The sequence below is a fragment of the Lupinus angustifolius genome, chromosome LG06 (assembly GCF_001865875.1).
Source record: "Lupinus angustifolius cultivar Tanjil chromosome LG06, LupAngTanjil_v1.0, whole genome shotgun sequence".
NCBI lineage: Eukaryota > Viridiplantae > Streptophyta > Magnoliopsida > Fabales > Fabaceae > Lupinus > Lupinus angustifolius.
The window spans coordinates 21,133,354-21,145,671 of NC_032014.1; positions in this window are offsets into that span (position 1 = coordinate 21,133,354).

Consider the following 12,318-nt stretch of genomic DNA (forward strand, 5'->3'; position numbering starts at 1 on the left):
CAAATTCTTGAGGAGACAAGATCTTTTTGAATAAGGAAAATATATTTCTCATCTTCTTTTTGAGTTTGAACTACTTAGACAAGTTCTTATGTTTTACTTTGGTTAACTCCAAACACCAAGGTCTGAAATCCTCCTTTTAGTGTATATCCTAAAATGGTAGAATCATAAACACTTATATTCATCACTTAAACAATACTACGACCATAAAAGAGATTAGGTTGTCACACCCTAACCATTGGTGACTCTAATATTGAATGAGTGATGAATGTAAGATCTTAAGAAAAGCATGCTTAACTTGGCAAATAAACTAAGTAGTACAACTACTCCAAAGTTTATTTGTTAAGTGTTTGAGACAAGTATATTTGACTTGAAATCATTTTTTAGGTGATCAATCTAAAAAGAGCATTAAGTTCTTCTGAAACAAATAATATTAACCAAAACACCAATTTGAATGATTAAAATTCAAACTTTTGTAAATTTAAGAAGAAGTAGAAAATTACATAACCTTGTTCAAAAGAAAATGTTTAGGAGCATGAGCTATCCATCCAAGGATTGGATGATTTTGTGTTCCAAATGAGAGTAAAAAATTGATTTTTGCATCTCATTTGCCTTCTCCTTTTCTCCTGTTGAATTCTAAACTACAAATTATAAAACTTACATGAAAATGAAAACTCTAAGCTAAGAGAGAATTCCTAAATGAGAGAATTCTACCTTCAAGTGTTTTATGAGAGAATTTAGTGAAGAAATGCTCAATTACAATCTAATTACAATCTCTTTTGCTCGAAGGAAATGGCCTCTATATCAATATGTCAAATATAGTATAAATATATGTTTAATGGTACTTCATCATGATTGGTTATATGCATCTCTTATGTTTGATTGAGCCTGCTGTTTGAATGCTATAATAAATATGCTTGATCATTCCATGTTTGATTAGTTCTTGTATTACCTTCCATGCCATTAAATCTATCTAATTACTATAATTTGTCAGTTTAATAGATTAACCCATTCATTTAATCGATTAAATGCTAATCAACATGCGCACGTGTTCAATTTTTCCTTCAACTGGTTGATTAATTACACTCCCAATATTAATTGATTAATTACAGTTTGATTTCATTTCATAACTCTTCTTAATTTTGACCAAAATTCATTAGTTTATCCTTTTGATAATGTTAAAAGGGGGAGAAAAGTTGCTTTGTTGTTTGATGTGTGCAGGTTGTAAATAATATTCAGCCTCTATTGTCTAGCTATTCGATTTTACTTTGAAATCAACAACCATGCAAATCTCACAAGTCCTAAAAACAATCATATCATTTACATGAGACATGCCATCTAGATTATTATATGTTCATGCATTAATCATACATGTTATTTGTGCATCTTAGGCATAACATAATGGTAAAACATATATAGTTGATAAGCATAAGATATAAGTAGTTTACCATTTAATCTCTTAGCTGAAAATATGTCAGTTAATCGATTAAGCAAGGCGTTAATCGATTAACATGAAATCAGTTTTAAAAGATAACTGAAAAACAGAATTCAATTATTCTCAACAGCCCGTTAATCGATTAAAAGGGCACTTAATCTATTAACTAGGCGTCTAACAACTTTTCTATATAAACTGTGTTTTTACACCATGCTTCATACATTCATTCATTCATTTTTTAGAATTGCTAGGTTGCATTATTTTGTGCTCATTGTATGCCATATAGGAAGAGAGAAATGCATACGAGATAGTGATAGATAGTATCATGCTTAGGGATTAAAATGTCATCTAATTGCATGTGATTAAATGTGTTCATCATTCTATCTTTTCTTGCATGATTCTTGCATTTCTTTTAGAGATTTCGTAGGGTAGAAATTACATGTTTCTGTATAATTCTGAACTCATACATATTCTTGATAATTTGTGAAATTTGTATATGGTTTATAGTTGGATTTTAATTGTAATATTTTGTGTCATATTGTGCTTCATAATACTCTGTTTTTGTGTTGTTTTTGTGATAAGGAAAGTTGTCTCTTGATGTCTTACCACCAACGAGATTCAGTGAGTCTTCACCAAGACATAGAGGTCTTGAGTTTAGAACATACTCTTGGTTGGGGCTAGATCATAGGAAAGGTTTTCCTAGGCGATTAGAGTGGTCGAACCAAGGTAGGGGTTCTAGGAATTCAATAAGGGTGCATCTAAGGTCTTGTAATGGGAAGTGTGCATGTAATATACATTCGTTTCAGTTTTAGTGAAGAAAATCTCCCGAGATCGGAAGGGGAGGACAGGATGTAGTTTTGCAGTGTACCACAAAACGAACCAGGATAAAAACCCTTATTGCAGGCTTTTTCTTACCCTTATCTCTTTAATTTTCAAGTTGATTAATTGCCTATTTTAGCTGATATTTTGAATCTTGTAATTCTGCCATATAAAGATTAATTTTGTTAAAATATATCTGCTATATCATTTTTGTAATATCGTTGAGTGGTTGTGCAATCAAGCCATTCAACAACTTTTTGTTTTGTGCGATTTAATAGATTAAGTCATTGCTTTAATCGATTAACTGGGCGTTTTCCAGAATAGGGCTTTGGTGCGAAAAGCGGTATTTGAGAACTGTGACACCTATTCAACCCCCCCTTCTAGGTGTGTTCTATCATTGATACCGAACACACTTTACTTTTGCTTTCTGTCATAATTTCTTCCCTAACCTTTTAGCCTTTGAACCTTGGCTCTTTTCTTTGGCTTTTTCAATGTATTTTTCAATCTCTTTTTGTTTTTCTATTATAGACAACCTTTGTTGTTTTTGTAAATAGATTGAAAAAGCTCTCTTAATTATAACATTTAGTTCTAAGTTTTTGTACATGGATTTGTTTGAAAAAATAATTCACTTTGTTTGGCTCAGAGGGGTTTATCAAAGGATGATCCTATTTTTGGTTAGACTTTTTTGGTTCAACTAAATAATAACATGCCTTGATCCTTTCCTATCAATCTTATGCAATTAAGAGAACTAAAGACTAAAACAAGTTTAATTAGACAAAACAAATGTTGATTTCACTCTTATTCACCTGTGTTTGGCTCACTCCCTTCCTTGGTTTAAATTTACACTTTTGTTTTGAAAAATTATTTGCAACAATCATGTTACACAAATTTTGAAATTCCATTTGCAGAAAATTTTCTTGTTATGACATTATGTGATTTTTCACAAAAAACATATTTAGGCTTATATCTCATTTTGCTCAATGAATGCTTAAAATGATTTTTCAATCATGCAATCTTTGTAAACTTATTTACTTTAGCCAATTCAATTCGGTTTTTGAATTTGTTTAAGTTTTTATGGACAACAAATTACTTTCGAAATAAATGTACATTCTACAAAAAATTATAATTTTCACATATTCATCAACCATGTTCCCCCTCATTAAATGATGGCTTGTCCTCAAACCAATGAAACAAAATGTTTTTGAAAAGGTATGTTTGATGAATATGGAAAATTATTAAAAATACAATTAAACTAAAAATTTGCAAACAATTTTAAAACACAACATAATTCAAAATAAAATTAAAACAAGATAGCAATAAACAAAGTTTAAAGTACGAAAACAAAGAAATAGTTTTGCAAAATATCAAATGCATAAAAATAAAGTAAATAAAAAATCGAATTTGTTGCTTTGCTCAATCTTCTTCTTCATCATCAAGGCCTTGTGATCTTCCTTCTGGCCATTGAGTGTTAGTAACAAACTCCTCATAGGTTCCACCTTGAAAGTTTGGATGAGAGCCATAGATGCTATGGATTCTTTTATACATGCTTGTAATCCCACGATAACAAGCAATTTTTTGTTGGTTTTAAAAATGTTGTTCTTGAAAAATTGCTTCTAAAGTGGGGTTACTTGCTCTCCCACATGATGGTTGAAAAGAGGAACCCACATCTCCAAATTTATTTTTCAAATCAGGCCAAGCTTAGGCCAAGCTTATTTTCTTACAATAGGGATTGGACATAAGAGGTGTTGATCTCAGTTTTTAGTGCCATGATCTCTCAATAAGGTCCAGGTACTTCTTGGTACCTACACAAGTCAGTAATAAGTGATGGTAAGATCAAAGAAGTTATACCCCTTGAGATGCAGTCAACAAGTGCATCTGAAATGATGGTCACAATGTTAATGGAATCTTCCTCATAAATGGAGTTGATGAGCTTTGACTTTCCTAGAGGCATATTCGAGAAATGAGAAGTTGGCCAAATATTGGACAACACAATGATGGTCCAAAGTTGAGAGGCTTGAGTCATACAAAACCGAAATATCGGGCCATTTTGGTTGACCTCCAATCCTTGCAAACACAATCTCCTTCTTACTTGAGCATCATCGTGTGATTCTTCTTCCCCCGAAGAAGATGCCCTTATTTTGAGTTGAAACGTGCATAGGTCATGGTCAGAATTTAGGAGTGGAGACCATGGGTTTCCTAGGTAGTCATTGATCATATACTTATCATAGTACACTCTCCTACCATTAACCCAAGTGTATCTATTAGTTCTTTCCTCCCCCAACACAATAGAGTTGGCATAAAATTGCTTCACAACATCCAAAGAGAACATTTTGTTGGGTGTTGTAAATTTATTTCATCCAAAATTTGCCACCAAGAGTATGAACCCATCAAATTCTTCCTCCTCCAAGTTGAACAAATTTTCTAAGACCGGTGAACTCTTGAGGGTGATCTCCTTGAACATATGCTTGGCATCCTTAGAGAAAAATTGGTGCTTTTCTTTGATTTCTTTTCAACTTCCTTGCCTTTCCTTGATAATTATCTTTCACTCCTACAAAACATCTAATAATGCAATTTTTTCCATTCCTAGGAGTTAGAAACAAAAATTCTAAGGCATGTTGTCAAGTAAGCATACAATATTTCTCATGTATTTTGGCTCATTTCAACGTTCAAGTTGTGAATATGCTTTACTAAATTCATGATGTTTTTAACAATATCAAAACATCCCTAACATCATACTCTTTCAATTAACCAAGCAAAACAAAATCACATATTCGCAAAAAGTGCCCAACTAAAAATTTCCAAAATCTTTGTTTGCATCAATTATTCCAAAACAGCCCCAAAATTTAATTAACACATCAAAACAAACTTCTTTAATGTTTTAAAGGAATTTGGTTCACGAAAGTTGGGGATACAACCCAAAGTTCATACAACTTGCAAGGATTCATAATTTTGAACATGTATGGATTTTTTCTCCTTTAAGGAATGTTTGAAATGAGTTTTTAAGCCATATTAACAAAATTTCCAGCCACAAAACAAAATGCAATGTGGTTAGAGTTTTCAATTTTTGAACAAAATTTTGGCTCATAAACTTACTCAATTTCCTACACATTTTTACCACTTGGTTGAGTCATTTTTTCGTACACTTTGTGAGCAAACCGAAGCCTTCAAAAATTTTCTTTCCCATAATCATGAATGAATCATTTTTAGGCATATTTGTTTGCAAAGTTTATGAATCAACCGAATTCATGTTGAAGAAAAAGTCTAAAAAAACATTTCTACATCAATACACAAAATTTGTAACCTTAGAAATTTCTTTACATGCATAATACAACAATTATGTCCAGCACTTATTCAACACAATTATTCATGAAAAATTAAAGAGAATCAATAATCACATATGTGTTCTTCAAAATTTCCATTTTGAAAGTTTTTTGATTTGGGAATTTTCTATGAGCTTTTGTGAAAATTTTGACTTGATATTTTTTTCTTTTAAAATTTCCCATTCAAAAGATTTCAAAAAGAACATGACATAAAAGATTAAAACTTTTAAGAATGAAGGAGATGGTACTTACATGTTTGAAGTTTGAAACTTTTGAAGAAAAGAGAGAGCTTTTTGAGGAAGTGCTTATTTTGGTTTTCAAAAATGAGGATAAACATGATTTTTCGGTCAAAGAGGGGTTTTTAATGGGATGAGATCTCAAAAAGATAAGATGATAAGAGAAATCCTCTTTTTGGGGGATTTTCACCCATATGGCTGCCCAGTGGGCTGCTGGACGCCCTATCAGCCATGCCAAGCACACTAGTCAGCAGCTGACTGGATTTGGTTGGCCCATGTTGGGCCGTGTTGGCTCATGATTTAGGCCCATTTTGACCAAAGAATGTTTTTACTCATTTTCCTCTTTTATTCTCAAAAATTGTTTTTGTGGACCAAAATAATTTTTCTCAATGTTTTCTTTTAAAAAAATGAAATTAAAGAATAAGACAAAAGAATATTAATGAAGAAAAACATATATATATATATATATATATATATATATATATATATATATATATATATATATATATATATATATATATATATTCAAAATGTATTGGGTTGTCTCCCAATAAGTGCTTCTATACCGTCACTAGCTTGACGCAAGTTACCTACAAAAATCCAGCTATTTCCATCAACCCTATCCTACTACTCAGATGAGCTAGATTGACCATGCAAGATAGCATTGCAATTCTCCCTTGGATTGACTTCAGTATTGGTAGAGAATGTTATTTTCTGATTTTCTGCCATTTGCTTGGCCAATTGCCCAATTTGAATCTCCATGTTCCTAAGGGAAGCATCAGCGTTTTTATGGTTGGACGTTGTCATTTGCATGAATTGGTTCAGAGTGTCCTCTAGTTTAACATTCTTATATTGGGTAGCATGTTGGTATTGATTGGGTCTGGGATAGAATGGTGGTTTCTGAGGATTGTCCTACCTCCATGGTTGGTTTCCTTGAAACTGATTTCCTCTCCTTGGGTAAATGTTCTGGAAATTTTGCCTTGGAGGATTGTTGACAAATTGGACCTCCTCAATTTGAGTCTGGAACTGGCCCATGTCATGATCATCATTACATTGATCACATCTAAAAACCTACTTCTTTTAAGACTCTCTGATTTCTCTAGGAAGATCATTAAGCTTTTGAGATACTTCATCTAACTGTTGTTGAAGTAGTTTCTGCTGAACCAACACAACATCTGTTGGGCATAGTTCTAGAATTCCACCCCTCCTTGGTGGGGGTCCTTTATAAGGTTGACTCTTTTCATCATTCAAGGCCATGGACTCAATGATGTCAATGGCCTCTTGCAGGGATTATGTCAACAATTGTCCACTCATAGTTGCATTTCGAATCCATTTATGTTGTTGTTGTAACCCAATGATGAAAATATGAATTTGGATTTTCACATCAAACCCATGGTTGGGGCATTTCCTCAACATAGACTTGAATCTGTCCCACGAAAAGTGGATATGGCAGTTTTCATATCCATGAATTTCCCTTATGGAAAGTGTCTGTTCATCAATTTTTCCTCCACCAGATTCCAATTGTTTTGGATATGTGGAGGTAAATCCAGGAGCCTCTCCTTGGTCTTCCCAATGAGAGTCAATGGAAAAAGCCTAAGAAACACAGCCTTCTCTTCTACCTCATATATTATGGCATTCCCGACTACTTCATAGAACTTAGTCAAATGATTGCAGGGATCTTCATGATCCAGCCCGGTAAAAGGACTTGCATACATGAGTTGTACCAATGCATACTTCATCTTAGGAGGCTTTTGATTACCAGCAGGCCTCCCTATTCTAATCATATTTCTTGGGTTGAAGCTGACAAAACCCTCAGTAGTGGGTTAGTTTTCAGCTCGTGAACCATCAACATTTTGTTGATTATTGGCCATTGATGAATCTTCTTTCTATGTAATAGGTTGAGTCTGTTTTGCCTTTTATGTGCCTTCTTTTTATTTCTTAAAGTTTTTTCCAACTCTAGACCGAAAGAAAATTCTATCTGCTTGTTCCTGCAATGCATACACATAAGGATTTTGTCTATTTCCAAGAAAGAGACTAGTAGAATAGACATGAATTTACAAAGTTTTGTAATTTACATTTTTATACAAATTAAAAATAAAATTTGTACAAAAAATTAAGAAGAAATATTTAATATAAAATTATTAATGATATAATTAAGAATGAATTTCTCAATAGAGGCGCTAATTTGTTGAAAGCGGATTTCACTACCAGGAACTCCCCCCTCAACAGCAGATGTGTCACTTGTTGAAAGGGTTTTTCTAATGTGAAAGTTATATTATTTTAATGACAATGATGAACAACTTATTTAATTAGTGACTTTATTTATTTACTCCCTTTTCGGGATCCTTTAACCATACCATAATGGTCGGTCTCATTTTATTAAGTTAACCATACCATTTCTTACGAAAGGTTGATATCAAGGAATAATAAAATGAACAAAACAATAAAGTTAGCTGTTAACCGAACCACTTCTTTTGAAGGGTTGGTATAAAGAATAAAAGAATAAAGCAATAAATAAATGTTAGTTGCGGAAAACTAAATGACTGAAAGTAAATGTTAGTTGCAGAAAGTAAATGACTGAAAGTAAATATTACTTGTGGAAAGTAAATGAGAGAAAATAAATGTTAGTGGTTAGATTATTATTCATCACTCTTTTATTGTCAAGTAACAATCCATTGATTGGATTGCACTTTTTGCATATTGTTCCTATGTACAAAGTTACAAACCATGAATTGGTTTGAACATATATTTTTATGAATCTTTAATCAACAAATAAAATTTATAAAGTTTAATACTTCATTATTTACACTTGCATCTCTTTCAAGATTCAATTGTAGTATAGTATAGGGTTATGTCGAACCAAAGGGAATTGCATTAGAAAAAATCATATACACATTTTATGGTAAAAATAATGATTAACAACTTTTTGATAATTTTGTGTTATGTTGCATAAAATTTAACTAACAAATATAACTAATATTCACAAATTCTTGAGGAGAAGATTGGTTTGAAATATGAAATTATTTCTAGACTCAAATGATTTTTGAAAACATTAACAAGTGATGTGTTATACTTTTTGATTAATTCCAAACATCATTTATAAATCCCCACCTAGTGTCCTAGTATGATACGATGATTTTCAAACATTGCATAATACACTAAACAATAGTTAATTGTCACTCGTCGGAGCAGGTTGTCACACCCTACTTCAGACTCGTTAACATTGTTTAGCCTTGAATATAAGTTAGATGCTTTGAATTGGCAAGTGAACTAAGAATTTTTAGTTCACTTGTCAACACTTTAAGAAGAAGCATTTTGGATCCTTAAATCAAGTTTTAGGTGATCAAGCTAAAACCGCATTAAGAACTTATTAAGGAATCATAACTTAACCAAAAGTAATAACTTGTATGTATTGACATCAAAATATGATACAAATGAAGAAAATTAATAACATTACACCACATGTAGGAGCATGAGCCATCTATCCAAGGATGAGATGCTTTTGGACCTAACTGAGATTACAAAATTAGCTTTTGCATCACATTTTCCAACTCCTTTCTCCTCTTGAATTCTAAGAGACAATTACAAGATTTTACCTAAAGACAAGCTTGGAACCGTGTCCCCAAAGTGTAATAATTCTAGAGAGAAGTGTTTAGAGAGAAGAAGTGAAGAGTTGAAGTCCTTTTCCAGAATGGTGGAAGATGACCTCTATTTACAGGTAACTAGGTCACTGCCTGGCCCTCTTTTTGCCCACGCCTGGCGCACCAAACCCATCAGCATGGGTTTGGTCCCTAGCCAAGCAGGTTAGTCAACTGCTTGTTGTTGACTCACCAAAGCTACTTGTGAGCTACTTGATCAGGCTATTTTGAGCTACTCTGAAAAGTGCTCAGAGCCCTTGTCAAGTGAGCTCAGGCATGATGAAATTGTTGTCGATGGCTAAGTCAAGTTGACCACTTGCTGGGTCTAGCCCGCCTAGCTGCTTGGGTGGCACCACTGAGTTGTCTGCTTGAGCAGCTTGTCCTGCTCTGGCCAGGTGTGTGGTTCTAGTTGGGAATTCCAAGTGCACGTTGAGCTGCATGCTTCAGCAGGTTGGCTTATGTCAAGCTTGAGTTGACCGTTTAAATCTTGTCCCTGACCGAGCCCCGTTGGTGTTAGGTTAGCTGGGCAGTCCTACTTGTCCATGCCATACTACTTATTGAACAACTTCATGTGTTTGGTCCATGCTTTGGCCGATCACTTAGCTTTCCATGTATGCATAAAAAATGGCTTATGTGGACACCTCCTTGCTTGACTATTGTTCTGAATTTTTCTTCTCTTGATTTTTTCCTAAAAGCTTCACACAAAGATATGGAAAAGAGGTGGACAAAATATATAATCAAAGTATGACATTTTACCTAAAAAGTGTTGAATTAAGTTCGTTTTGCATGATTTTCATAGAATAAGTGCCATGAAAACTATATAAAAATGAGGTATTTTTGTCACTTATCAATTGTCACCAATCAAGTCCTCACGAGAGTTCGTAGAGATGATCACCATATCAGATGTATCTATTTCCAGATGATCAATGATGCGAGATATGAAGATATCATACATAACCTTTAGAATCTCCCAGGCCAGTTATTTATAATGTTTTCTTGAATAGCCAACATAAATTTCAGGTCATTGATGGTTGGTTGGGCATGGTTTGTTTTTCTTTGTACAAGAATATATGCCACAATATAATGTAGAAGTTGATTTTTAACTGATAGTTATCCAGCCTTAGTTAACTCTCCTTGCACACACAAGTGCGGTCCCCTAAGACAAGATTTATATATTTCAGTTGCACCAAATAAGTTCTATCACTTATTTGAGAAGTCTCCTAGGCCGAAACCGTCACTAAACAACCCACCCACATCCATAAATGGGGTCTTATTTAGCTCAAACAATTTTCCTACAACCATAGACCAATAGCTACCATCTTTATATGTAAAATTAGCATAGAATAACATAACTAGAGAAGGGTATACCTTTCCGTTAAGCTCAAGAAACTGGTTCACACCCTGAATTTTCAATCTGTGATGAAACACAAAGCCTTATTCTACCATCCAGGCCATAACCACATAGCGAATGTATGTTGGCTTCCTTCCTTGGAATTTTGCTTAGCGAGTTTCTTGTAGAATTAGTGAGCAGGGTGATTAGTTTCTTGTAGAATTAGTGAGTAGTTTCTTGTAGCGGATGTACGTTGGTTTCCTTCCTCGATCCCTTCTATCACCATGGCCAGATGTAGAGCTAGATTCAGTTCTTCTTGAACGATTAGTCATTGTTTTGGTTCTTTTCTGCTTACCATCTACCATCTTTCAGGTAATGGAATGGTGTAATTGATTATATAATTGATTTAGGTTGATTATGGGCTAGTGTTTGAAATTCGGGAAAATTCTAGGTTTTCGAATTTCTTGATATTTTAGGGCAAATTGATGATTAACTAGGCTTAATAGGGCTCAGTTTGGATTGTGATATTATTAGGATAGATCAATTTTACCAATTGATAGAAAAAGGGGTAAGAATTTTTTATTTAGGTGTTGAAAAAGAACTTTCCCAAATGCATACTGAATCTATTATACCATTGTGTCGTTAATCGATTTAAGCATTCGTTAATCGATTAAGACCTATTTAAGTCTTCAGCAGTTGAGCCCAGTTAATCGATTAAAGGAAGACTTAATTGATTGAAGATAGAGATTTTGAAAAAGCTTAAGCTATTAGAACTCATTTTAATCAATTATAACACAGGGTAATCGATTAACATCAGTAAAATTACTGAGTATTTTTTGAGATTGACAAGGCATGCTAAGTCACATAAACTAAGAATCTATTCTAGATAGAATTAAACACTTTTAAGCACAAGGAAACATTCATTCAACATATATCACCTAGATAAGCATAATGATCATGCAAAGGCACACAATACCATTAACCAAACTAGTTAAGATATTGTTCATCAAGAATTCCAAGTTCTCTTCTAAGAACAAAGAATGAATTCTGTGGAAGAGGCTTGGTGAAAATATCCACTAGTTGTTTAGTGGTTTCAATAAATTCAAACATACAATCACCTTTTTGAACAAGATCACGCAATAAATGATGTCTTATTTATATATGCTTGGTTCTAGAATGAAAGATGTGATTCTTGGATATGTTTATGGTGCTTGTATTGTTGCATATAATCCGTATCTTTTCTAACTTGAGACCGAAATCCGTAAGTTGTTGCTGCATCCAAAGGATTTGAGCGCAACACACACCGACAACAATGTAATCCGCTTTTGTGGTGGATAAAGAAACACAAGCTTGTTTTTTGTTGTGCCAAGACACTAAGGAGCTGCCTAATAGGTGGCAAGTCCCACTAGTGCTTTTCTGATCCAATTTACACCCAACGAATTCAGAATTGGAATATCCTACAAAGTATAGTGAGGCATCCCTAGGATACTATAATCCCATATTAAGGGTTCCCTTTGAATATCTCATGATTCGTTTAATTGAA